This window comes from Tachyglossus aculeatus, chromosome 2, assembly GCF_015852505.1.
Source record: "Tachyglossus aculeatus isolate mTacAcu1 chromosome 2, mTacAcu1.pri, whole genome shotgun sequence".
Taxonomy (NCBI): domain Eukaryota; kingdom Metazoa; phylum Chordata; class Mammalia; order Monotremata; family Tachyglossidae; genus Tachyglossus; species Tachyglossus aculeatus.
The window spans coordinates 143,096,661-143,123,753 of record NC_052067.1 but is presented as its reverse complement, the minus strand read 5'-3'; the positions used below and the strand labels follow the sequence as shown (position 1 = coordinate 143,123,753).

At 43.5% G+C, this 27,093-nt stretch overlaps 1 protein-coding gene and 1 non-coding gene across 2 annotated transcripts in view; both read left to right on the top strand.

Annotated features, from left to right (window-relative positions):
- TMTC1 (transmembrane O-mannosyltransferase targeting cadherins 1) overlaps window positions 1-27,093 on the top strand; it is a 412,328-nt gene that overhangs the window by 96,363 nt on the left and 288,872 nt on the right. The gene's annotated exons all lie outside the window — the stretch shown is intronic.
- Window positions 18,040-18,146, top strand: LOC119924678. The gene has a single exon (XR_005449376.1). It is a non-coding gene; the product is annotated as a U6 spliceosomal RNA (small nuclear RNA).

The window sequence follows — 27,093 nt, the reverse complement described above, 5'->3', positions numbered from 1 at the left end:
CAACAAAACAAAACAGGCGGACAGGTGTCAAGTCATCAGAATAAATAGAAATAAAGCTAGATGCACATCATTAACAAAACAACGTATTTACTATTTACATAACATATGTTAATATAGTAACATATTTACTATTCTATTTGAAAGCTAGATGTGCGTCATTAACAAAATAAATAGAATAGTAAATATGTACAAGTAAAATAAATAGAGTAATAAATCTGTACAAACATATATACAGGTGCTGTGGGGAGGGGAAGGAGGTAGGGCGGGTGGGGAGGAGGAGAGAAAAAACTCTATTTGTACATATTTATTCTATTTTATTTTGTTAATATGTTTTGTCGTCTGTCTCCCCCTTCTAGACTGTGAGCCCGCTGTTGGGTAGGGACCGTCTCTATATGTTGCCAACTTGTACTTCCCAAGCGCTTAGTACAGCGCTCTGCACACAGTAAGCGCTCAATAAATACGATTGAATGAATGAATGAATGAAAAAAGGGAGCTCAGATAGAGACAATCCCTGCCCACAATGGGCTTACAGTCTAGAAGGGGGCAGACAGACATCAAAACAAGTAAACAGGCATCAATAGCATCAATATAAATGAATAGAATTATAGATACATGCACATCATTAATAAAAATAAATAGAATGAAAATTATAACTATGTACAGATATGCATAAGTGCTGTGGGATGGGGAGGGGGGTAGAGCAAAGGAAGCCAGTCGGCGATGGGGAGGTGAGGGGGAGCAGAGGAAAAGGGAGACAGTCAATTAGTTGTATTTATTGAGCGCTCACTGTGTGCAGAGCACTGTTCTAAACGCTTGGGAGAGTGCAGTGCAACAATAAACAGACGCATTCCCTGCCCACAATGCGTTTACGGTCTGTCTAGAGGTGATCCTTGCCCACAAAGAGGTTATGGTCCAGGGCAGGGGCAGACATAAAAATAAATTACAGCACCTTGCACTGAGCACTACCTATTGATAGATTTCATAATATATCCTGGCAAACAGAGTAGATGAATAAGCAAAGATCATTGTCTTCAAAATTGGAACCACAAATACTTGAGTCAATATCGTAAGACCTCGAAATGTGCCTAGTTTAAAAAAGGGAAGAAAGCTCTATGCTGAGGGTGCGTAATCTTCAGATATAATCAGGGTAAGGAGAGAAATGGAGCTCCTGAAGCCACACATGGTCTAGTGGTTAGAGCGTGGGCCTGGGAATCTGAAGGACTTGGGTTCTAATTCTGGCTTCACCACTTAATAATAATAATAATAATGGTGGTATTTGTTAATCGCTTACTACGTGCCAAGCAATGTTCTATGTGCTGGGGGGTGGGGATACAAGGTTATCAGGTTGTCCTAGGTAGGATTTACATTCTTAATCCCCATTTTACAGATGAGGCAACTGAGGCACAGAGTAGTAATAATAATAATAATAATAATAATAATAATAATAATAATAATAATAGTATTTGTTAAGCATTTACTATGTGCAAAGCACTGTTCTAAGCACTGGGGAGGTTACAAGGTGATCAGGTTGTCCCACGGGGGGCTCACAGTTTTAATCCCCATTTTAAAGATGAGGTAACTGAGGCACAGAGAAGTTGTGACTCGCTCAAAGTCACACAGCTGACAGTTGGCGGAGCTTGGATTTGAACCCATGACCTCTGACTCCAAAGCCCATGCCTGTTCCACTGTGACTTGCCCAAGGTCACAACTGACAAGTTGCAGAGTCAGGATTAGAACCCATGACCTCTGACCCCTGAGCTTGTGCTCTTTCCACTAAGCCACACTGCTTCTCTGCTGAGGGACCTTGGGCAGGTCTCTTAAATTCTCTGTGCCTCAGTTCCCTCATCTGTAAAATGGGCATTAAGACTCCGAGTCCCGTGTGGGACAGGGACTCTGTCCAAAATGATTAGTTTGTACCCCAGCGCTGAGTACAGTGCCTGGCACGTAGTACGTGCTTAATGCATACCATTAAAAGGAACAAAAAAACTCACACTCCTGTAAAGCTCGCTGTGGGCCGGGAACGTTCCTATGTTATCTTGTCATCTGTTGTCTTGTGTTCTTCCGAGCGTTTAGTGCAGTGCTGTGCACATGGTAAGCACTCAATAAATAGCATTGATTGGTTGATTGATTGCTATTTCTAGAGGAAAAGACTAGCTGTCACTCACTCTCAGTTCTCCCATCTCTAACTCAGAGCTTAAGCCTTTCCCCATTTATGGAATTCCTTCCCAGACTGATCCCCCTCCTTCCTCTCTCCCTCCTCCCCTCCCCATCCCCCCGCCTTACCTCCTTCCCCTCCCCACAGCACATGTATATATGTATATATGTTTGTACGTATTTATTACTCTATTCATCTATTTATTGTATTTGCACATATTTATTATTCTATTTATTTTATTTTGTTAATATGTTTTGTTTTGTTCTCTGTCTCCCCCTTCTAGACTGTGAGCCCACTTTTGGGTAGGGACCGTTTCTATATGTTACCAACTTGTACTTCCCAAGCGCTTAGTACAGTGCTCTGCACACAGTAAGCGCTCAATAAATGCGATTGAATGAATGAATGAATTCCCTTCTCACCGAACTTCCTCCTAAAGTGGCACCTTTTCCAGGGGGCCTGCCTTGATTACCCACCTGGTGGAGTCACCTCGTGTCCCTATAGGTTGCCAACTTGTACTTCCCGAGCGCTTAGTACAGTGCTCTGCACATAGTAAGCGCTCAAGAAATATGATTGAATGAATGAGTGAATCAGCCACCTTCGCACTTATGTGTTGTTCTCATCTTCTTAAACCAAGGTTAAATCCTATTCCCTCCTGCTTAGACTGTGAGCCCGACAAGGGAAAACTGACTGTATCCAATCTGATTATCTTCAGCGCTTAGAATAGGGCTTGGCACATTATGAGCACTTAACGAGTATGATGATGATAATAATAATAGTAATAGCATTTATTTGGTGCTGATTTTTGTTAACATCTCTGGACCTCAGTTACATCATCTGTAAAATGGGGATTAAGACTGTGAGCCCCCTGTGGGACAACCTGATCACCTTGTAACCTCCCCAGTGATTAGAACAGTGCTTTGCACATAGTAAACACTTAATTAATGCCATTATTATTATTATTATTTATGCTGCTAATTACTCTGAAATTCTTGCAATTTATGTTATCTTGTCGGGGGTTTTTTTTGGTATTTGTTAAGCACTTATTAGGTGCCAGGCTCTATACTGAGCACAGCGAACCAAGAGACGCAGCGTGGCTCAGTGGAAAGAGCACGGGTTTGGGAGCCAGAGGTCATGGGTTCTAATCCCGGCTCCACCACTGTCAGCTGTGTGACTTTGGGCAAGTCACTTCACTTCTCTGTGCCTCAGTTACCTCATCTGTAAAATGGGGATTAAGACCGTGAGCCCCAAGTGGGACAACCTGATTACCATGTATCCTCCCCAGCACTTAGAACAGTGCTTGGCACATAGTAAGTGCTTAATAAATGCCATTATTATTATTATTATTGTTATTATTCTCTGTGCCTCAGTTACCTCATTTGTAAAATGAGGATTAAGACTGTGAGCCCCATGTGGGACAACCTGATTACCTTGTATCTCCCCAGCACTTAGAACCATGCTTGGCACATAGTAAGTGCTTAACAAATGCCATTATTATTATTATTATTAGGGGACGATCCAAGCTAATCTGGCAGGACACAGTCCCTGTCCCCCCATGAGGGTGAGAGTCTTAAACCCCATTTTACAGTTGAGGTAACTGAGGCCCCAAGAAGCCAAATGACTCACCCAAGGTCACACAGCAGGCTCTGTCCACTAGGCCATGCTGCTTTTTCATCTTTTCCCAAAGACTAAGGGGAAGGGCAGGGATTATTTCTCCTAATTCTGTTGTGTGACTCCTATAAAGTTAATGCAGTTATGTGCACATAGCAAATGCACAATAAATTCTGATGGTGATATGGCGTTTGTATCTAATGCATATGATTTCATTGCTCTTTAGAATTTTTATACTAAATTTCATGCGCATTATGGAAAAACACTGATTTTGGGAATTTCCAGGAGAAACTACCACATAAATGGCATGGACATTAGAGTTTAAATGGCATATTGAAGGGAATTCATTCATTCATTCATTCAATCGATTTATTCATTCATTCAATCGCATTTATTGAGCACTTACTGTGTGCAGAGCACTGTACTAAGTGCTTGGGAAGTACAAGTCGGCAACATATAGAGACGGTCCCTACCCAACAACGGGCTCACAGTCTAGAAGGGGGGACGGACAACAAAACAAAACATGTAGACAGGTGTCAAAGTCATCAGAACAAATAGAATTACAGCTATATGCACATCATTAACAAAATAAATAGAATAGTAAATACGTACAAGTAAAATAAATAGAGTAATAAATCTGTACATATATATATACAAGTGCTGTGGGGAGGGGAAGGAGTTAGGGCGGGGGGGATGGGGAGGAGGAGGGGAAAAAGGGGGCTCAGTCTGGGAAGGCCTCCAGGAGGAGGTGAGCTCTCAGTAGGACTTTGAAGGGAGGAAGAGAGCTAGCTTGGCAGATAATCATCATCATCATCATCATCATCAATCGTATTTATTGAGCGCTTACTATGTGCAGAGCACTGTACTAAGTGCTTGGGAAGTACAAATTGGCAACATATAGAGACAGTCCCTACCCAACAGTGGGCTCACAGTCTAAAAGGGGGAGACAGAGAACAAAACCAAACATACTAACAAAATAAAATAAATAGAATAGTTTTGTACAAGTAAAATAAATAAATAAATAAATAGAGTAATACATTTTTTTCCAACGTATATACATATATACAGGATATCACCAAATAATCATATTCCTCCCGAAAGGGAAGTTCAATTTGCTGTATCTAAATAATCGAATAATTCAGTTTGCCTCGTGGAATAAATTTTGTATAAACTCAGGCTTTCCGTCCCCGGTCTCTCTCTCTCTCCCTCTCCGCACCAATTACCGAACAAACCCGTCCCCAGGCAACGGGTGACAGCTGCATACCCACTTTTCTGTCCCCGCTGCTAGACTGTAAACTCCTAGAGGGCAAGGATTGAGTCTAATTGCTTTACTGTACTCTTCTAAGCGCCCTAGTTCCTACAGTGGTGCTCTGCTCACAACAGTTGCACAGAAAAATCCTTTTAATGGAAACTTTTTTCCTTTGTGTGGAGGGAGGGCATTCCAGGCCAGGGATGGACGTGGGCCGGGCGTCGACGGTGGGACAGGGAAGAACGAGGCCCAGTAAGGAGGGTTGCGGCGGCAGAGGAGCGGAGGGTGCGGGCTGGGCTGGAGAAGAAGGGAAGAGAGGTGAGGGAGGAGGGGGAGAGGGGATGGACAACCTTGAAGCTTGAAGCTTGCTTGATTCATAGGTTGACAGGCAGCCACTGGAGATTTTTAAGGAGAGGAGTGACATGCCCAGAGCGTTTCTGTACAAGGATAATCCAAGCAGCAGAGTGAAGTATAGACTGAAGCGGGGAGAGACAGGAGGATGGACATCAGAAAGGAGGCTGATGCAGTAATCAGCCAGTAATCAGGAATTCTGTGGGAAGGCTGGACCTCATTGTGAACCCAAATGGTGTAGCGTAATTGGAGATGGAAAATTCCCCGCTCACATCTTCCTACATCTTGGGAAGCCTCGAAGAAGGGGAGAAAGGACAATTCCTTGCTTTCATTCTACAGTTAGTCACCGCTCCAGGCTTCCAAACCTTATGCAGGTGAAATTTCAGCTCCGGTTGTTGTTTGAACATTTTGTGTTCGACGTGCCCTCCTAGCGGGAGAATGGTGTTTCTTAGGCAGGTTTAATGTATTGCACAGGAGCTGTACTGTTTTGTAAACTATCTTTTTTTTATAAGTGCCCATATCTAACCTCATCGTAAATCTGTTTATAATATTTGAGTTGCATCTTGCTTAACTGTGCATAGCACTTATTGTTGTGTTAGGCTATAGTGAAGTGCTCATTTATGGGGAATGAATTATAAATTTAGACCTGATAAAAACTCCATGAGAACCTATAGAGAAGCAGCTTGGCTCAGTGGAAAGAGCGTGGGCTTTGGAGTCAGAGGTCATGGGTTCGAATCCCAGCTCTGCCACATGTCTGTTGTGTGACCTTGGGCAAGTCAGTTAACTTCTCTGAACCTCAGTTACCTCATCTGTAAAATGGGGATTAAGACTGTGAGCCCCACGTGGGACAACTTAAGCACCTTGTAACCCCCCAGCGCTTAGAACAGTGCTTTGCACATAGTAAGCGCTTAACAAATGCCATCATCATCATCATCAACCTCAGAGTAATTGCCGAATATTTGTTACTTGCTACATTCAAATTTCAAATTGGTCTTTAATAGATATGTAATGTTTCATGCTAGGAATGAGTGGGTGCTAATATCTAATATGAGAGCACATTCAAAGGAACTTGGATAGCAGAATGGGCATAATATTTATGCATATATAAAATATCTTGGATTCAAAATATGCTCGGCATGGCTTAGTGGATAGGGCATGGGCTTGGGAGTCAGACGGACCTGGGTTCTAATCCCACCTCCACTACATGCCCACTCTGTGATCTTGGGCAAGTCACTTCATTTCTCTGGGCCTCAGTTCCCTCATCTGTAAAATGGGGATTAAGACTGTGAGCCCCATGTGGGACAGGGACTGTATCCAACCTGATTAACTTTTTTCTACCCCTGTGCTTAGAACTGTGCTTGACACATAATAATAATAATAATGGTATTTGTTAAGCGCTTACTATGTGCAAAGCACCATTCTAAATGCTGGGGGGATACAAGGTAAGCACTTAACAAATACTGTCATCATGAGTAGGTTGGTTTTAGAGGAGCGAAGGGAGTGTTCTGGGTTGTAATAGAAAATCAGCCAGATGAAGTCAGAGAGGGCAAGTTGATCGTATGCTTTAAAGCCATTTGTAAGGAATTTCTGTTCGATACGGAGGTGGATGGGAAATTACTGGAGGTTTGTGAAGAGTGGGAAAACATGGACTGAGTGGTTTCTTAGAAAAATGGTCCGGGCAGCAGAGTGAAGTAAGGATTGGAGTAGGGAGAGGCCAGAGGCTTGGAGGTCAGCAAGGAGGCTGCTGCAGTAGTGAAAGTGGGATAGAATAAGCGCCTAGATCAGCATAGCAGCAGTTTGGATGGAGAAGAAAGGGCAGATTTTAGAGAGGTTGGGAAAGTAGAATTGATGGGATTTGGTGACAGACTGAATATGTGGGTTGAATAAGAGAGAGATAAGAGAAGCAGCATGGTGCAGCAGATATATCCCAGGCCTGAGAGTCAAAAGGTCATGGGTTCCAATCCCAGCTCCGCCACTTGTCTGCTGTGTGACTTCGGGCAAGTCACTTCACTTCTCTGGGCCTCAGTTCCCTCATCTGGAAAATGGGGATTGAGACTGTGAGCTCCATGCGGGATAGGGACTGTGTCTTTCCGATTTGCTTGTATCCACCCCAGCGCTTACCCACACAGTAAGCGCTTACCAGATACCACAATTATTATTATTATTATTAGAAGACACAGCAAGTTTATGGGCATATGAGATAGGGAGGGTAGTGGTATTGTCTACAGTGATGGGAATGTCAAGAGGAGGATAGGGTTTGGGTAGGATGATAAGGAGCTCTGTTTTGGATATGAAAAGTTTGAGGTGTCAGAGGGACATCCAAGTGGAAATGTCCTGAAGCCAGGAGGAGATGTGAGACTGAAGAGGAGAGAGAGATCGGGGCCGGAGATGTAGATTTGATTTGTTCTCTGTTTCCCCCTTCTAGACTGTGAGCCCACTGTTGGGTGGGAACCGTCTCTATATGTTGCCAACTTGTACTTCCCAAGCGCTTACTACAGTGCTCTGCACACAGTAAGCGCTCAATAAATATGATTGATTGATTGATTGATTGAGAGTCATCCACATAAAGATGGAAGTTGAAGCCATGGGAGCGAATGAGTCCTCCAAGGGAGTGGCTGAAGATGGAGAATAGAAGGGGACCCAGAACTGAGCCTTGAGGGACCCCCACAGTTAGGGAGTGGGAGGCAGAGGAGGAGCCTACAAAAGAGACCGAGAATGAACAGCCAGAGAGATAGGAGGAGAACCAAGAGAAGACAATGTCAGTGAATCCAAGGTTGGATAAAGTTTCAAAGAGAAGGGGAGGATCCACAGTGTGGAAGGCAGCTGAAAGGTCTAGGAAGATTAGGATGGAGTGGAGGCCATCAGATTCTTATCCACCGCAATGCTTAGGAAGCATTTATCAAATACCACACTTATTAGTCATGATCACAGTTGGATTTGGGGTGCTACTCCCGAGACCTGAGAGGAGTCCTGGATCTCCTCATATCCGTGTATCTGGTAGGGTGACTTGAGTTTCAGGGATGAAATTGCAACACCAAATATGCCACGGAGCCATAGCAATGCCACTTCCATCCGTCGCCTAGAGGGCCACGGATGGAATCGATCAGTCAATCAATCGTATCGATTGATACTGTAAGACCGTAGACTGTAAGCTCATCTCTAGACTGTAAGCTCCTTGCGGGCAGGGAATGGATCTACAGACTCCGTTATATCAGTACAGTGTTCTGCACAGAGTAAGCGTTCAATAAATTTGGGCAAGTCACTTCTGTTCTCTGTGCCTCAGTTACCTCATTTGTAAAATGGGGATTAAGACTGTGAACCCCATGTGGGACAGGGACTGTGTCCATCCTGATTCATTTTTATCTCCTCCAGTACTTAGAACAGTGCTTGGCACACAGTAAGCACTCAACACATACCATCATAATTATTTTTAAGTGCAGTTGATTGATTAATTGAGGGGCAAAATGCAGAATGGCATTTCCCAACAGCAAGTACTCCTATCCTGAATACCCCAAACTGTACTTTCCAATTGCTTAGTACAGTGCTCTGCACACAATAAGTGCTCAGTAAGTACTGTTGAATGAATGAATATTTTTGGAATCCAGGTGCCCTCCCTCACATGTTGGAAAGTATTGGGATAAATTCATTCATTCAATCGTATTTATTGGGCGCTTACTATGGGCAGAGCCTCAGCTCTGCCACTGACTAATTGTTCCTTTTTAATGATAATAATAATAATAATAATAGTAATAATAATAATGTTTTTTCTAAGAGCTTACTATGTGCCAAGCACTGTTCTAAGCGCTGGGGTAGATACAACTTAATCAGGTTGGACACAGTCCCTTTCCCATGTGGGGTTCACACTCTTAATCCCCATTTTACACATGAGGGAACTGAGTTACAGAGAAGTGAAGTTATTTGCCCGAGGCCACAGAGCAGACATGTGGTAAAGCTGGGATTAGAACTCGGATCCTTCTGACACCCTGGTTCCTGTTCTGTCCAGTAAGGCTTGCTGGTGTTTTAAGTCAAAGCACCTTTCTTTGTTTCAGTTTCTTTACCTGCGAAATGAGGATGTTGACAGAAGAGGGTTTTTCTAACGCTGGGAGTCTGTGGACAGCAGACAGATGTGGAAATGTTTAATCCAAATTGTTTTCAGCTTAATGACCATTGAGAGCATGTGATTTCCCCGAAGCTAAGAAGGTTTAGGTGGGCACTGGATATTTTCCTCTCCTTTCTCTTCTACAAGCAAGTTGCAGGCTTCAGACCTGAAGGAAGCTTTTCCCAAAATAATTCAGCCCAATTTCTTTGGTGATTTCTCCTAATAAAGAGCTAAATGGTTTGGCTTTTTTTTTTTCATTTTGGTGCTTTGTGCTATTCAGGCACTCTGACCTGCTGTATTTTTCAAATAGTGGGTTGAGCAAGAGATTTTTTTTCCTTTAGGCATACACTATTATAGTTTAAAACTGGATATGTTGGGTGCTCTTAGAAGCATACAGTTCTGTGAATGCAGTCAAGCTAATGTTTTGGAAACTGTCTTTTGGGGTGAGTCTTGGGAGACAGCAAGTAGCAGGGAGAGTGTTAATTGAGAAGCTCTTTAATTCAGTCTTTTTTTTAATGCTGCACTTTTCTATTCAACCCTTGACAGTGCTGAGGAGGAAATCTAAGGATTTGCCTCCCAGAGACTCCGACTGTTAGGATTGACAGTGTGATTCAGGGCTGTAATGGTGGTTGAAGGCTCACAGTAATTTTGGGGTGTGTGTTTATGTGAATGTGTGCATGTATCAGCCAGACAAAGCTGGGGAATTTGGAAGGTGAATATGATGATGATGATGATGATGGTATTTGTTAAGCGCTTACTATGTGCCAAACACTGTTCTAAGCGCTGGGGTAGTTACAAGGTAATCAGGTTGTCCCACATGGGGTTCACAGTCTTAATCCCCATTTTACAGATGAGAGAACTGAGGCACAGAAAAGTTAAGTGACTTGCCGAAAGTCATGCAGCTGATAAGTGGCAGAGTCGGAATTAGAACTCACGACCTCAACTCTCAATCCTGGGCTCTTTCCACTAAGCCACTCTGCTTTTTCTACTCCCCATTTCTGTGTCCGACTCTAAACTGTAAGCTCCATTTTTTGGGGTTTTTTTCTTTTTTTTCATTTGTTAAGCACTTACTATGTGACAAGCACCGTTCTAAGTGCTGGAATAGATACAAATGAGTCTGGTTAGACCCAATCCCTCTCCCAAATGAGGCTTACACTCTAAGTAAGTGAGACATGGGACAGGTATTAAATCCCCATTTTAGAGTCGAGGAAACTGAGGCCCAGAGAAGTGAAGTGATTTGGCCAAGGTCACACACTGGGCAAGTAGCCAGGGCTGGATTAGAACCCAGGTCTTTTTGACTCCTAAGCCAGTGCTGTATCTAAGAGGCCAAGTTGCTTGTGTCTACCAACTTGCTTATATTGTACTCTCCCAAGCGCTTAGTACAGTGCTCAGCACACAGTAAGTGCTCAATAAATGCGATTGGAGACAGCAGTGAGGGTGGAGTCCAGAGAGGTAGAAGTCCGGGAGAGTGGTGGGAAAGGATTCCAGAAGCGATGCAGGTATCCCTGATGTCCCTTTCTGGGAAATGTCCCAGGAGTCACCATCTATTTCCTAGCATCCCGTTCTTAATAGTCACTTAGATCGAACTGATATTTATAGATGACGTTTCCAGAGTGGTAAAGCGTCTCAGAGCCCCTTCTGCAAATGAAAGCATCTGCCAGAAACTTGAAAGTGAATTTCCGCAATCGCAGCTTCTTTTTCCCACATTTCAGCAAAGTATGCAGCAGAGAGCAATAATTAATTCAGCCTCAACCCAAAGAAGTAGATGAAACACCCTGATGCTAATTGCTTTGCCTCATTAGCAGTTTGGTTCAGCGTGGAGCTGGGGATGTGCTTTTAATCACATCAGGACAGTGATAAAGGGAATATGGGGAATCATTGGATGGGAGGGAGATAGGATTCTGTTTTTCCCATATCACCATAAAGGAAATGATGATTGGAATACTTTCAAATGAGGTATCTGAGAACTGGCCAATATTCCCCATGGATTAGCCAGGAACAGAAGAATTCCTTTTAAAGAAATCTTTGTTCATAGTATTTGTTAAGTATTTACTATTTGTTCATTCAGTCATATTTATTGAGCACTTACTGTGTGCAGAGCACTGTACTAAGTGCTTGGAAAGTACAATACAGCAATAAAGAGAGACAATCACTATCCACAGCAGGCTTACAGGCACTGTCCCAAGAGCTAGGATAGATCAGGTTGGACACAATCCTTATTCTACGTGGGTCTCAATCAATCAATCAATCAATCAATCGTATTTATTGAGCGCTTACTATGTGCAGAGCACTGTACTAAGCGCTTGGGAAGTACAAATTGGCATCACATAGAGACAGTCCCTACCCAACAGTGGGCTCACAGTCTAAAAGGGGGAGACAGAGAACAGAACCAAACATACCAACAAAATAAAATAAGTAGGATAGAAATGTACAAGTAAAATAAATAAATAAATAAATAAATAAATAAATGAATAGAGTAATAAATATGTACAACCATATATACATATATACAGGTGCTGTGGGGAAGGGAAGGAGGTAAGACGGGGGGATGGAGAGGGGGACGAGGGGGAGAGGAAAGAAGGGGCTCAGTCTGGGAAGGCCTCCTGGAGGAGGTGAGCTCTCAGCAGGGCCTTGAAGGGAGGAAGAGAGCTAGTTAATCCCCATTTTATAGATGAGGTAACCAATCAATGGTATTTATTGAGCACTTTGTGCAGAGCACTGTTTCAAGTGCTTGGGAGAGTACATTACCACAGAATCAGCGGACGCATTTCCCGCCCATAACAAGCTTACAATCCAGAGATAGTCGAGGCACAGACAAGTGAAGCAATTTGCCCAAGATCACACAGCATGCAAGTGGCAGAGGCAGGATTAGAACTCAGGTCCTCAGACTCCCAGGCCTGGGCCTAATCCACTAGGACACTCTGCAAGCCCTCCAAGAGACCTTCCCCAATTAAGCCCCCTCTTTCCCTTGCTGCCTCTCCCTTCTGTGTCACTTCGCATTATTTATCTATTTATTTATTTATATTAATGTCTAGATTGTGAGCTCGTTGTGGGCAGGACTGTGTTTGTTGTTATATTGTTCTCTCCCAAGCGCTTAGTACAGTGATTTGCACACAGTAAGCACCCAATAAACACGATCGAATCAATGAATGAAGGCTATTTACCCCACAGCACTTCTAAACGTATCCGTAAGTCGTTTTAATGCCTGTCTCCCCGTCTAGACTGTAAGCTCCTTGTGGGCAGGGAACATGTCTACCATCATCATCATCAATCGTATTTATTGAGCGCTTACTATGTGCAAAGCACTGTACTAAGCGCTTGGGAAGTACAAATTGGCAACATATAGAGACAGTCCCTACCCAACAGTGGGCTCGCAGTCTAATTCTGTTTATATCGTCCTCTGGTTATATAGTACAGCTCTCTGCACACAGTAAATACTCAAAAACTATGATTGATCCATAATTTCATAATTATAAATGTCTGTCTCCCCCTCTAGACTATAAGCACGTTGTAGGAAGGGAGCCTGTCTACAAACTCTGTTGCAATGTTCTCTCCCCAGCTCTTCCTATGGTGCTCTAATAATAATAATAATAATAATAATGATGGCATTTATTAAGCGCTTACTATGTGCAAAGCACCGTTCTAAGCACTGGGGAGGTTACAGGGTGATCAGGTTGTCCCACAGCGGGCTCCCAGTCTTAATCCCCATTTTACAGATGAGGTAACTGAGGTCCAGAGCAGTTAAGTGACTTGCCCAAAGTCACACAGCTGACAATTGGCAGAGCTGGGATTTGAACCCATGACCTCTGACTCCAAAGCCCCTCCTCTTTCCATTGAGCCACACTGCTTCCCCTGCACACAGGAAGTGCTCAGTAAATAGCAATGATTGATGGAATACCCCCTGTATTGGGCAGAATGTGATCTCTGTCCTCCTAGCAAGGAAAACTTTTAAAATGGAAGAAGGCATGTTAATAATAGTAATGATGGTATTTATTAAGCGCTGTGTGCCAAGTTGCCAACCTTGAAGCCTGTCAGACAGTTTCAGTCATTTATTCATTCATTCAGTCATATTTATTGAGCACTTCCTGTGTTTGGAGCACTGTAGTAGGCACTCAGAAAATACAATACAGTCCTTCTATGGCAAATACATGTCCACCTGTAATTTATTTTAACATCTGTCTCCTCCTGTGAGCTTTTCGAAGGCAGGAATCACGTCTACCTGTTGCAGTGTACTCTCCCAAGCGCTTAGGACAGTGCTCTGCTCACAGTAGGTACTCAATAAATACCATTTTTTTATGGTATTTGTTAAGTGTTTACTATGTGACAGGCACTGTACTAAAGTACTGGGGTAGATACGTGCTGATCCCACTGATGTTCCTTAATTCAGTCATTGTCGTATTTATTATTATTGTTATTAATAATAATAATAATAATAATGGTATTTGTTAAGTGCTTACTATGTGCCAAGCACTGTTCTAAGTGTTGGAGTAGATACAAAGTGATCAGGTTGTCCCATGTGGGGCTCCCAGTCTTAATCCCCATTTTACGGATGAGGTAACTGAAGCACAGAGAAGTTAAGTGACTTGCCAGAGATCACACAGCAGACAAGTGGTGGAGTCGTTAGAACCCTTGTCCTTTGACTCCCAAGCCCATGCTCTTTCCAGTAATAATAATAATAATAATAATAATAATAATAATAATAATAATGATGGCGTTTATTAAGCGCTTACTACATGTAAAGCACTGTTGTAAGCGCTGGGGTAGATACAAGGTAATCAAGTTGTCCCATGTGGGGCTCACAGACTTAATCCCCATTTTCCAGATGAGGGAACTGAGGCCCAGAGAAGTGAAGTGACTTGCCCAAAGTCACACAGCTGACAAGTGGTGGAGCTGGGATTTGAACCCATGACCTCTGACTCCAAAGCCCGAGTTCTTTTCACTGCTTCTCTACTGTACTAAGCATTTTGGAGGTACAATACAACAATCAGCATAGACATTTCCTGCTCACAATGAATTTCTGCACCGCCCAGACGTATTCCCATTATTTATCACCCACTTCCAGCCCCACAGCCCTTGTGTTCATATCTGTCATTTATTTATATCCATTAGTGTCTGCCTCCCCGCTTCTAGAATGTAAGCTTGTTGTGGGCTGGGAATGTGTCTGTTTATTGTTATATTGTGTTCTCCCAAGTGCTTAGTACAGCGCTCTGCACACAGTAAGTGCTTAATAAATATGATTGAGTGAAGGTAGAGCCTCCCTGCTTCTAGACTATAAGCTCGTTGTGGGCAGGGAATGTGTCTATCGTTCCATTGTACTCTCCCAACTGCTTAATATTATTATTATTATCATTATGGCATTTGTTAAGCACTTACTATGTGCAAAGCACTGTTCTAAGCACTGAGGAGGATACAAGGTGATCAGGTTGTCCCACGCGGGGCTCACAGTCTTCATCCCCATTTTCCAGATGAGGTAACTGAGGCACAGAGAAGCGAAGCGATTTGCCCAAGGTCACACGGCTGACAATTGGCGGAGCCGGGATTTGAACCCATGACCTCTGACTCCCAAGCCTGTGCTCTTTCCATTGAGCCACGCTGCTTCAGTAGAGCGCTCTGCACACAGTAAGCGCTCAATAAATATGACTGAATGAAGGTAGAGACTGGATTCTTTCTGGGGGCGGGAAAGGGCATCTTGGAGAGTCCCAGAAGTGGAACTGAACGGATTGGTGGCCTATTTTCAAATGGCAACTCCGACAGACAACGGGGCGGAGAATCCCCCCGACAAGGGAATCATGGGGACCAATCTCCGGGCAGAAATATTGGTTTATCCTGTCGGCCCATGCCCTAGGAACAGCTGGCTTTTTACCCAACTCACAGATCTTTTTCAGGTTCAATAATAAGGATGGAATTTGTTAAGCGTGTACTATGCGCCAAGCGCTGTTCCAAGCGTTGAGGCGGATACAGGGTAATCAGGTTGTCCCACATGGGGCTCACAGTCTTTAATCCCCATTTTACAGATGAGGTAACTGAGGTACAGAGAAGTGACTTGCTCAAAGTCGCAGAGTCAGAATTAGAACTCACGACCTCTGGCTCCCAAGCTCGTGCTCTTTCCACTAAGCCACGCTTCAAGCCGAGGACCGTAGCATTGAAATACCAGACAGTGGTGTGAAAGCAGAGGTGTTTGGTCTCGCTAATGACAAAGTCAGAACACCCATGGCTGATTTAATCATCATCATCATCATCAATCGTATTTATTGAGCGCTTACTGTGTGCAGAGCGCTGTACTAAGCGCTTGGAAAGTACAAGTTGGCAACATATAGAGACAGTCCCTACCCAACAGTGGGCTCACAGTCTAAAAGGGGGAGACAGAGAACAAAACCAAACGTACTAACAAAATAAAATAAATAGAATAGATATGCACAAATAAAATAAATAGAGTAATAAATATGTACAAACATATATACGTATATACAGGTGCTGTGGGGCAGGGAAGGAGGTAAGATGGGGGGATGGAGAGGGGGACGAGGGGGAGATTTAGGGCATTCCTGCTCATGATTGTTTCCTACAATCTCCCTTCAATAAGCATTCCCAGACATTCTTCCCCAGCCAAGTATCTTTATGGTGACTCCAGAAGGAATCGTTCCGTTTCGAAAACCCAGGATTGGTCATGGATGCCGGCTTTAGTGGAGCTGAGAAATAAGTACAAGACAAGTACTCTGCTGTAATTTTATTCTGCCGTCCCAGTTGAGGACAATAAAGTGAATGAAATTAGCCTTCCTCATTGCTTCCCCTGTACACATCAGGATTTGTTGAGGGTGAAGGCTGGGCCTTCATGTGCTAAACTGCGGTCGTCCAAAATTAACGAGAGGTCTCCAGTTCCATCCGTGATTAACTGGCCATTGTTGACAGAAAAAAACAAATTAATTTAAAAAAAAGTATTTCTCGGACTCCACTTTCTGGTTATTTCATTTTTTCTGAGCATCGATTAAGTGCTCTTTTTAAAATAGTATGTGTTAAGCCTGCGTGCAGGAAATGTATTTGTTATATTGTACTCTCCCAAGAGCTCAGTGCAGTGCTCTGCATACAGTAGGCTCTCACTAATTACGATTGACTGACTTTATTATGTGCCAGGCAGTGACGCTGGGATAGATAGAATTTCATCAGTCCAAACCATTGCAGTCCAAACATTAAGCGTTAACACAGTCAGTGCTCAATAAATACCACTGGGTTTCATTCAGAGAAGCAGCTTGGCTCAGTGGAAAGAGCCTGGGCTTGGGAGCCAGAGGTCATGGGTTCTAATCCCGGCTCCACCAGTTATCAGCTGTGTGACTTTGAGCAAGTCACAATTTCTCTGAGCCTCAGTTACCTCATCTGTAAAATGGGGATTAAGACTGTGAGCCCCATGAGGGACAACCTGATCATCTTATATCCACCCCAGCGCTTGGAACGGTGCTTTGCATGTAGTAAGTGCTTAATAAATGCCATTATTATTATTATTATTATTATTGAGCACTTACTGTGTGCACAGCATTGTACTAAGCCCTTGGGAAAGTCCCGCCATCGACCCCCGGCCCACATCATCCCCCGGGCCTGGAATGCCCTCCCTCTGCCCATCCGCCAAGCTAGCTCTCTTCCTCCCTTCAAGGCCCTGCTGAGAGCTCACCTCCTCCAGGAGGCCTTCCCAGACTGAGCCCCTTCTTTCCTCTCCCCCTCGTCCCCCTCTCCATCCCCCCGTCTTACCTCCTTCCCTTCCCCACAGCACCTGTATATATGTATATATGGTTGTACATATTTATTACTCTATTTATTTATTTATTTATTTATTTATTTATTTATTTATTTATTTATTTATTTATTTTACTTGTACATCTCTATCCTATTTATTTTATTTTGTTGGTATGTTTGGTTCTGTTCTCTGTCTCCCCCTTTTAGACTGTGAGCCCACTGTTGGGTAGGGACTGTCTCTATGTGTTGCCAATTTGTACTTCCCAAGCGCTTAGAACAGTGCTCTGCACATAGTAAGCGCTCAATAAATATGATTGATTGATTGATTGATTGATTATAACATCAGATACATGCCCTGCCCACAACGAGCTCACAGTCTAGAGGGGAAAAATCCTAGCTCTGCCACTTTCCTGCTGTGTGACCTTGGACAAGTCGTTTAATTTCTCTGTGCCTCAGTTTCCTCATCTGCAAAATGGGGATCCAATACCTGTTCTCCCTCTTACTTACACCAATTAATTTCTATCTACCTCAGTGCTTTGAACTTACTTGACACAGAGCGCTTAACTAATACAATAATAATACTAATAACTGAGGGAAAGTAATAAAATCCCAGAGTCATTTAAGAGGTAACTCTGAATATTCGAAGAGTTGTCTGTGATGAAACCCTATAAACTCACTAACTCAGCTTTAATAACCACACCAACAATCATTCTATTCTTGTAAAGGACTTCTCAAAGTCAATTTTCTCTCCTCCCCAGAGCACTGCCAGCTTGGGGTTCACACCCAGAGGTTCATCAATCAATCAGTTAATCAATGATTTATTAAGCGCTTACTGTGCGCAGATCACTGTGCTAAGTGCTTGCTTTAGCAGCACTTATACTAAAATCGGAACGATGCAGAAAAGATTAGTATGGCCCTTGTACGGGGATGACAGGAAAATTCCTAATGCTTTCAATATTTTTCTGTAATTTATTTATATTGATGTCTATCTCCCCCTCCAGACTGTATGCTAGTTGTGGACAGGGTGTGTGTCTGTTTATGGTTCTATCATACTCTCCCAAGTGCTTAGTATAGTGCTCTGCACACAGTAAGTGCTCAATAAATATGATTGAATGAATGAATGAATAAATATGATTGACTGTGAGCCCATTGTTGGGTAGGGACCATCTCTATATGTTGCCAACTTGTACTTCCCAAGCGCTTAGTACAGTGCTCTGCACACAGTAAGTGCTCAATACATACGATTGAATGAATGAATGAATTGACTAACTGCTTGGAGGCCTGGGAATCAGAAGGTCATGGGTTCTAATTCTGGGTCTATCACTTGTCTACTGTGTGACCTTGGACAACTCACTTCACTTCTCTGGGCCTCAGTTCCCTCATCTGTAATATGGGGATGAAGACTGTGCACCCCATGTGGGACAACCTGATTAGCCTGTATCTCCCCCAGTGCTTAGAACAGTGCTGGGCACATAGTAACCCGCTTAACAAATACCAACATTATTACTATTATTTTTATTATTATTATTATTATTATTATTATTATGAGACTGTGAGTGCCAAGTGTGGCAGAGACTGTGCTTAACCCAATTTTCTTGTATGAATCCCAGCGCTTAGTACAGTGCCTGGAACGTAATAATGATTATAATGATGGCATTTATTAAGTGCTTACTATGTGCAAAGAACAAATGCCATATTATCGCCTGGTAGCCCCACCTTAGCAAGGAGTCAGTCTCCAGCTCCCATGTCACTGGGTGTCCAAGACAAAGGTTGAACTCTTGTTCTCCAGATACCAAATGGATCCTACTTTCATTTATTTATTCATTCAATCATATTTAGTGAGCACTTACTGTGTGCAGAGCACTGTACTAAGCGCTTGGGAAGTATAAGTCAGCCTCATATAGAGACGGTCCCTGCCCCACAGCGGGCTCACAGGCTAGAAGGGGGAGACAGACAACAAAACAAAACATGTACACAGGTGTCAAAATCGTCAGAACAAATAGAATTATAGCTATATGCACATCATTAACAAAATAAATAGAATAATAAATATGTACAAATAAAATAGAGTGATAAATCTGTTCAAACATATACACAGGTGCTGTGAGGAGGGGAAGGAGGTAGGGTGGGGGGGTTGGGGAGGAGGAGAGGAAAAAGGGGGCTCAGTGTGGGAAGGCCTCCTGGAGGAGGTGAGCTTTCAGTAGGGCTTTGAAGGGAGGAAGAGAGCTAGCTTGGCAGATGTTGGGAGGGAGGGAATTCCAGGCCAGGGGGAGGATGTGGGCCGAGGGTCTACGGCGGGATGAGCAAGAATGAGGCCCAGTGAGGAGGTGAGCGGTGGCAGAGGAGTGGAGGGTGCGGGCTGGGCTGGAGAAGGAGAGAAGGGAGGTGAGGTGAGAAGGGGGCGAGGGGATGGACAGCCTTGAAGCCGAGGGTGAGGAGTTTTTGCTTCATGTGAAGGTTGATAGGCAGCCACTTGCTCCTGAACAAGAATTTCCAAGGCACATTCTATTTTGACGCTGCCTACCTGGAATTCCACTCCCATCAATCAGTGGTATTTTACCGAGCACTTACTGTGTGCAGAGCACTGTCGCTGAGCGCTTGGGAGAGCACAGTGGAGTTGCTAGAGACATTCCCTGCCTTCAACGAGCTTAAAATCAAGAGGGAAAGGCAGACATTAATATGAATAATATATTATGGATGTGCATATGAGTGCTTTGGTGCTAAGAGGGAATATAATAATAATTATGGTACTGGATAAGTGCTCACTACATGTCAGGCTCTGTTCTAAGCGCTGGGGCAGATACAAGATAATCAGGTTGTACACAGTCCTTGTCGTTCATTCATTCAATCATATTTATTGAGCGCGTACTGTGTGCAGAGCACTGTACTAAGCACTTAGAAAGGACAATTTGGCAACATATACAGTCCCTACCCAACAATGGGCTCATAGTCTAGAAGTGAGAAGCAGCGTGGCTCAGTGGAAAAGAGCGTGGGCTTTGGAGTCAGAGGTCATGGGTTCAAATTCCGGCTCCGCCAATTGTCAGCTGTGTGACTTTGGGCAAGTCACTTAACTTCTCTGTGCCTCAGTTACGTCATCTGTAAAATGGAGGTTAAGACTGTGAGCCCCCCCGTGGGACAACCTGATCACCTTGTAACCTCCCCAGCGCTTAGAACAGTGCTGTGCACATAGTAAGCGCTTAATAAATGCCATCATCATTATTGTTATTAAGTGGGAAAAGGGTGGAGCCCCATGTCCCACTTGGGGCTCACTGTCTTAACCCCCTTTTTACAGAGGAGGGAACTGAGTCCTTCCCAGGAGGACTTCCCAGACTGAGCCCCTTCCTTCCTCTCCCCCCCCCCTTCATCCCCCCATCTTACCTCCTTCCCTTCCCCACAGCACCTGTATATATGTATATATGTTTGTACATATTTATTACTCTATTTATTTATTTATTTATCTTACTTGTACATATCTATTCTATTTATTTTATTTTGTTAGTATGTTTGGTTTTGTTCTCTGTCTCCCCGTTTTAGACTGTGAGCCCACTGTTGGGTAGGGACGTCTCTATATGTTGCCAATTTGTACTTCCCAAGCGCTTAGTACAGTGCTCTGCACATAGTAAGCGCTCAATAAATACGATTGATGATGATGATGATGATGATGAGTCCCAGAGAATAATAATCATAATGATTATGGGATAGATACAGGGTAATCAGGTTGCCGCACATGGGGATCACAGTCTTAATCTCCATTTAGCAGATGAGGGAACTGAGGCCAGGAGAAGTTAAGTGACTTGCCCACAAGTGGCGGAGCTGGGATTAGAACCCATGACCTCTGACTCCCAAGCCCGGGCTCTTTCCACTAAGCCACACTGTTTCTTGAATATGAGGTATTCAGACACATGGATGAGGGAGAGGGAGTAGGAGAGAAGAGGGTTTAATCGGGGAAGGCCTCTTGTGATTAAGCCTCTTAAACTTGAGAGAAGCAGCGTGGCTCAGTGGGAAGAGCGTGGGCTTGGGAGTCAGAGGTCATGGGTTCGAATTCCGGCTCAGCCACTTGTCAGCTGTGTGACCTTGGGCAAGCCACTTAACTTTGTACATATCTATTCTATTTATTTTATTTTGTTAGTATGTGTGGTTTTGTCTCCCCATTTTAGACTGTGAGCCCACTGTTGGGTAGGGACTGTCTCTATATGTTGCCAATTTGTACTTCCCAAGCGCTTAGTACAGTGCTCTGCACACAGTAAGCGCTCAATAAATACGATTGATGATGATGATGACTTCTCTGTGCCTCAGTTACCTCATCTGTAAAATGGGGATGCAGAGGGTGAGCCCCACGTGGGACAACCTGATCACCTTGTATCACCCCCAGCGTTTAGACCAGTGCTTCACACATAGTAAGCGCTTAACAAATATCATTATTATCATTAAGCATTTTGGGATTCAAGCTCATTTTCCTCTCAGTTGACAATGCAGAACACAGTTCAAATCCTCTAATTTTTATGGCTTAGGCTAGGGTCGAGGCAGTAAGCAACAAGACGATGACTGAGCTTTTCCTGAGGGAGACCAAAAGGTAGATCATCATCATCATCATCATCAATCGTATTTATTGAGCGCCTACTGTGTGCAGAGCACTGTACTAAGCGCTTGGGAAGTACAAGGTAGATGTCCTTAATGGGTGTTCATCATCAATAAATACGATTGATGATGATGATAATGGGTGTTCTCTGAGGTCCAAGTGTGAGTCACTGATTCCCGTTTCAGTTATGCCGTTATCAAGAAGCAGCATGTTTTAGTGGATAGAGCCCGGGTTTGGGAGTCAAAGGACCTGGGTTCTAATCCCGGCTCCGCCACTTGTCCGTTGTGTGTCCTGAGTCAAATCAATCAATCAATCAATCGTACTTATTGAGCGCTTACTGTGTGCAGAGCACTGTTCTAACGCTTGGGAAGTCCAAGTTGGCACATATAGAGACGGTCCCTACCCAACAGTGGGCTCACAGTCTAACTTCTCTGGGCCTCAGTTCCCTCATCTGTAAAATGGGAATTAAGATTGCGAGCCCCACGTGGGACAGGGACTGCGTCCAACCTAATTAGAATAAAGGAGAGCAGAAGGGCAGACCACAGATAGCTAAGGAAGCAGCGTGGACTAATGGATTAAACCCAGGCCTTGAGTCAGAAGACCTGGGTTCTAATCCTGTCTCTGCCACTTGCCTTTTGTGTGACACCTAACCTCTCTGTGCCTCAGTTTCCTCAACTGCAAAATGGGGATTCAGTAATAACTGTTCTCCTGCCTATTTAGACTGAGAGCCCTCATGAGAGAAGCAGCATAGCCTAGTGGAAAGACCACGGACCTGGGAATCAGAGGTCATGGGTTCTAATTCCCAGATATATTGTTCTCACTTCTTTGTGGTATTTGTTAAGCACTTACTTTAGGTCAAGCTCTGTTCTAAGTGAGAGGGTAGATACAAGATAATCAGGTTGGACACAGTTCCTGTCTAGCATGGGGTTCACAGTCTAAAGGGGAGAGAGAAAAGGCCTCAATTTACAGATGAGAAAACTGGATCAATCAATCAATCAATCAACCCATATTATTCATTGATTAATTAAATATTTATTTTTTTATTATTTATTTATTTATCGATTGACAACCCCTTCCACATAGTAGGCCCTACTGAGAGCTCACCTCCTCCAGCAGGCCTTCCCGCTCTCCCATCCACCTGCCGGTCCTGCCCGCCCTCTCCCACCGCCTTCCCCCCGCACCATGACCAAGAGCGAGAAGAAACCCTTCCAGCAGAGCCTGGCTGAGTGGAAGCGCTTCATCTACAACCTGACCAGTAGCAAGTTCCTGGGGCGCATGGCCAAGAGCTGGGGTGAGGGAACTGAGGCACAGAGAAGTGAAGTAACTTGCCCAAAGTCACACAGCTGACAAGTGGTGGAGCTGGGATTTGAACCCATGACCTATTACTCTATTTATTTACTATTACTCTATTTATTTATTATTACTCTATTTATTTATTATTACTCTATTATTACTCTATTTATTTTACTTGTACATATTCTATTTATTTTATTTTGTTAATATGTTTTGTTCTCTGTCTCCCCCTTCTAGACTGTGAGCCCACTGTTGGGTAGGGACCATCTCTTTATGTTGCCAACTTGTACTTTCCAAGCGCTTAGTACAGTGCTGTGCACACAGTAAGCGCTCAATAAATACGATTGAATGAATGAATGAATGAATAATTCCGGCTCTGCCACATAATAATAATAATGATGGCATTTATTAAGTGCTTACTACGTGCAAAGCACTGTTCTAAGTGCAGGGGAGGTTACAAGGTGATCAGGTTGTCCCTCAGGGGACTCACAATCTTAATACCGATTTTACAGATGAGGTAACTGAGGCCCAGAGAAGTTAAGTGACTTGCCCAAAGTCACACAGCTGACAATTGGCAGAGTTGGGATTTGAACCCATGACCTCTGATTCCAAAGCCCGTGCTCTTTTCTACTGAGCCACATATGTCTGCTGTGTAACCTTGGGCAAGTCACTTAACTTCTCTGTGCCTCAGTTACCTCATCTGTAAAATGGGTATCAAGTTGGTGAGCCCCATGAAGGACCTGGACTGTGCCCAACCTGATTACCTTGGATTACCAATGCTTAGAAGAGTGCTTTGCACATAGTAAGCGCTTAACAAATACCACAGCGTGGCTCAGTGGAAAGAGCCCGGGCTTTGGAGTCTGAGGTCATGGGTTCGACTCCTGGCTCCGCCACATGTCTGGTGTGTGACCTTGGGCAAGTCACTTAACTTCTCTGTGCCTCAGTTCCCTCATCTGTAAATGGGGATTGACTGTGAGCCCCACGTGGGGCAACCTGATCATGTTATATCCCCCCAGCCCTTAGAACGGTGCTTTGCACATAGTAAGTGCCTAACAAATGCTATTATTGTTATTATTATTATTAGGGACTGTGTCTGATCTGATTAGCTTGGATTCATTCATTCATTCAATCGTATTTATCGAGTGCTTACTGCGTGCAGAGCACTGTACGAAGCGCTTCCTAGAACAATGCCTAGCACATAGTAAGCACTTAACAAATATTAAAAAAACCCCAAAACAACAAAAAAACTACCATCACTGTTCCCAGATCAGATATAATGCACATCTGTGCTCCTTTATTGGGAGTAGAACCCCTTCTCCCAGAGAAGACTCCAACCCAATTTCATCTGAGCTCTAATAAAATAATCTATTAGGATGTTACAGGCAATAACTGAAACTCACAGCTGAAGGTTTATATGTATATATGTATATATGTTTGTACATATTTATTACTCTATTTATTTATTTTATTTGTACATATCTATTCTATTTATTTTATTTTGTTAGTATGTTTGGTTTTGTTCTCTGTCTCCCCCTTTTAGACTGTGAGCCCACTGTTGGGTAGGGACTGTCTCTACATGTTGCCAATTTGTACTTCCCAAGCGCTTAGTACAGTGCTCTGCACATAGTAAGCGCTCAATAAATACGATTGATGATGATGATGATGATGAAGGTTTATGTCTGTGTCGTGATTCAGCTTCTATATGCAGCCATGGGGAAATAGCTGGGGTATTCAAGGAAGAATCTTTCATGTGAGTCAGGTTACGGTATTTCGAAGTAGGCTTATTGATGAGAACAGAGATATTTTATTCATCTACCCTGGCTGAGAATGCCACAAAGACATCAGGAAATACGAAAGTTAAGATTCTCCAGTGTTGTGAGCAGGGAACGTGACTGTTGTATTGTGTTGTACTCTCCCAAGCGCTTAGTTCAGTGTTCTGCGCACAGGACGCTCTCAGTAAATACAACTGATTGACAATTGGTGCTAATGTTCTCAAATGATAGACTTAGTACGATGCAATGTTTTTCAACAGGCTTATGTGTAAAGTGTAAAATTGTAGCCCCTAGGCCTCAGGAAAATTGTCACCTTTGTGATTCCAGAATTTATATTTTTAAATTGCAGGCTAATTTGGGGTTGGAAATAGGTAATCCAAACATTTTAGTTGTAGTTTACCATCATTGTGGAATTTACATTCAGCTTTATTTCTATTTCTTCTGGTGACGACACCTGTCCACATGTTTTGTTTTGTTGTCTGTCTCCCCCTTCTAGACTGTGAGCCCGTTGTTGGGTAGGGACCGTCTCTATATGTTGCCAGCTTGTACTTCCCAAGCGCTTAGTACAGTGCTCTGCACACAGTAAGCGCTCAATAAATACGATTGAATGAGTGGATGAATAGAACATGGACTTGAGATTCAGAAGGTCATGGGTTCTAATCCCAACTCTGCCACTTGTTGGCTGTGTTACCTTGGGCAAGTCACTTCACTTCTCAGTGCCTCAGTTACCTCATCCGTAAAATGGGGATTGAGACTGTGAGCCCCCCATGGGACAGGGACTGTGTCCAACCCGATTTGCTTGTGGCCACCCCAGCACTTAGTACGGTGCCTGGCACATAGAAAGTGCTTAATAAATACCACAGTTATTATTATTATTATATTATATATATTATTATTATTATAAAAAGGGATGCAGAGAAGCAGTGTGGCTTACTTGGGAGTCAGAGGAGCGGGGTTCTAAAAGTGAGCTCCTCCACTTGTCTGCTGTGTGATCTTGGGCCAGTCACTTAATTTCTCTGTGCCTCAGTTTCCTCATTTGTAAAGTGGGTATTCCATAGCCATTTTCCTTCCTATTTAGACTGTGAACCTTATCTGGGACAGAGACTGGGTCTGACATAGTGATATTTGGTAAGCGCACACCATGTGCCTAACACTGTTCCAAGCGCTGGGATAGATACAAGTCCATGATGTCAGACATGGTCCTTGTCCCATATGGGGTTCCCAGTCGAAATAGGAGGGAAATCAAATATTGAATCTCCAATTTATAGGTGAGGAAACTGAAGATGAGGGAACTTAACTGAGGTGACTCTACATGGATTGCTTAGGAGAAAGTACCCACGGCTTGTTTTTCTCTCAGGGAGAGGCAGGAAAGACATGAGCTAGAAGGAAGAGCCCTTTTCAAAATCTCATAATGCAAGGATTCCTCTCCTAAGGAAGCTAAGCACTGCAGCTTGGGCTGAAGAGCAATAATTCAGCTCGGTGTATGTGCATTTGTTAATAAACTGACAACCCTGCTGAGTCATCCACTAATTAGACCTGAAAAAAGGAGATATAATCCTCCCTTCTCTTCACAGATTCCTTTTTGTTTCCTGCACTCTGGCCCCTCACTCTCTACTAACTTTCTTCTGGAGAAGCAGTGTGGCATAATGGATAGAGCCTGGGCTTGGGAGACAGAAGGCCATGGGTTCTAATCCTTGTCGGCTGTGTGACTTTGAGCAAGTCACTTCACTTCTCTGGGCCTCAGTTCCCTCATCTGGAAAATGGGGATTAAAACTGTGAGCCCCATGTGGGACAGAGACTGTGGCCAACCCGATTTGCTTGTATCCACCCCAGCTCTTAGTACTGTGCCTGGCACATAGTAAGGGCTTAACAAATACTGTAATTATTATTATTATTATCTAATGCCGTCTCCGCAGCTTATTTGCTCTGTGACCTCGGGCAAGTCATATCACTTCTCTGGGCCTCAGTTACCTCACCTGTACAATGGCGATTAAGACTGTGACAGGGACAGGGACTGTGTACAACCTGATTACCATGTATCTACCTCAGCGCTTAGAACAGTGCTGTATATATATGTTTGTACAGATTTATTGTTCTATTTATTTTACTTGTACATATTTACTATTCTATTTATTTTATTTTGTTAATATGTGTGTTTTCTTGTCTGTCTCCCTCTTCTAGACTGTGAGCCCGCTATTGGGTATGGACTGTCTCTATATGTTACCAACTTTTACTTCCCAAGCGCTTAGTACAGTGCTCTGCACA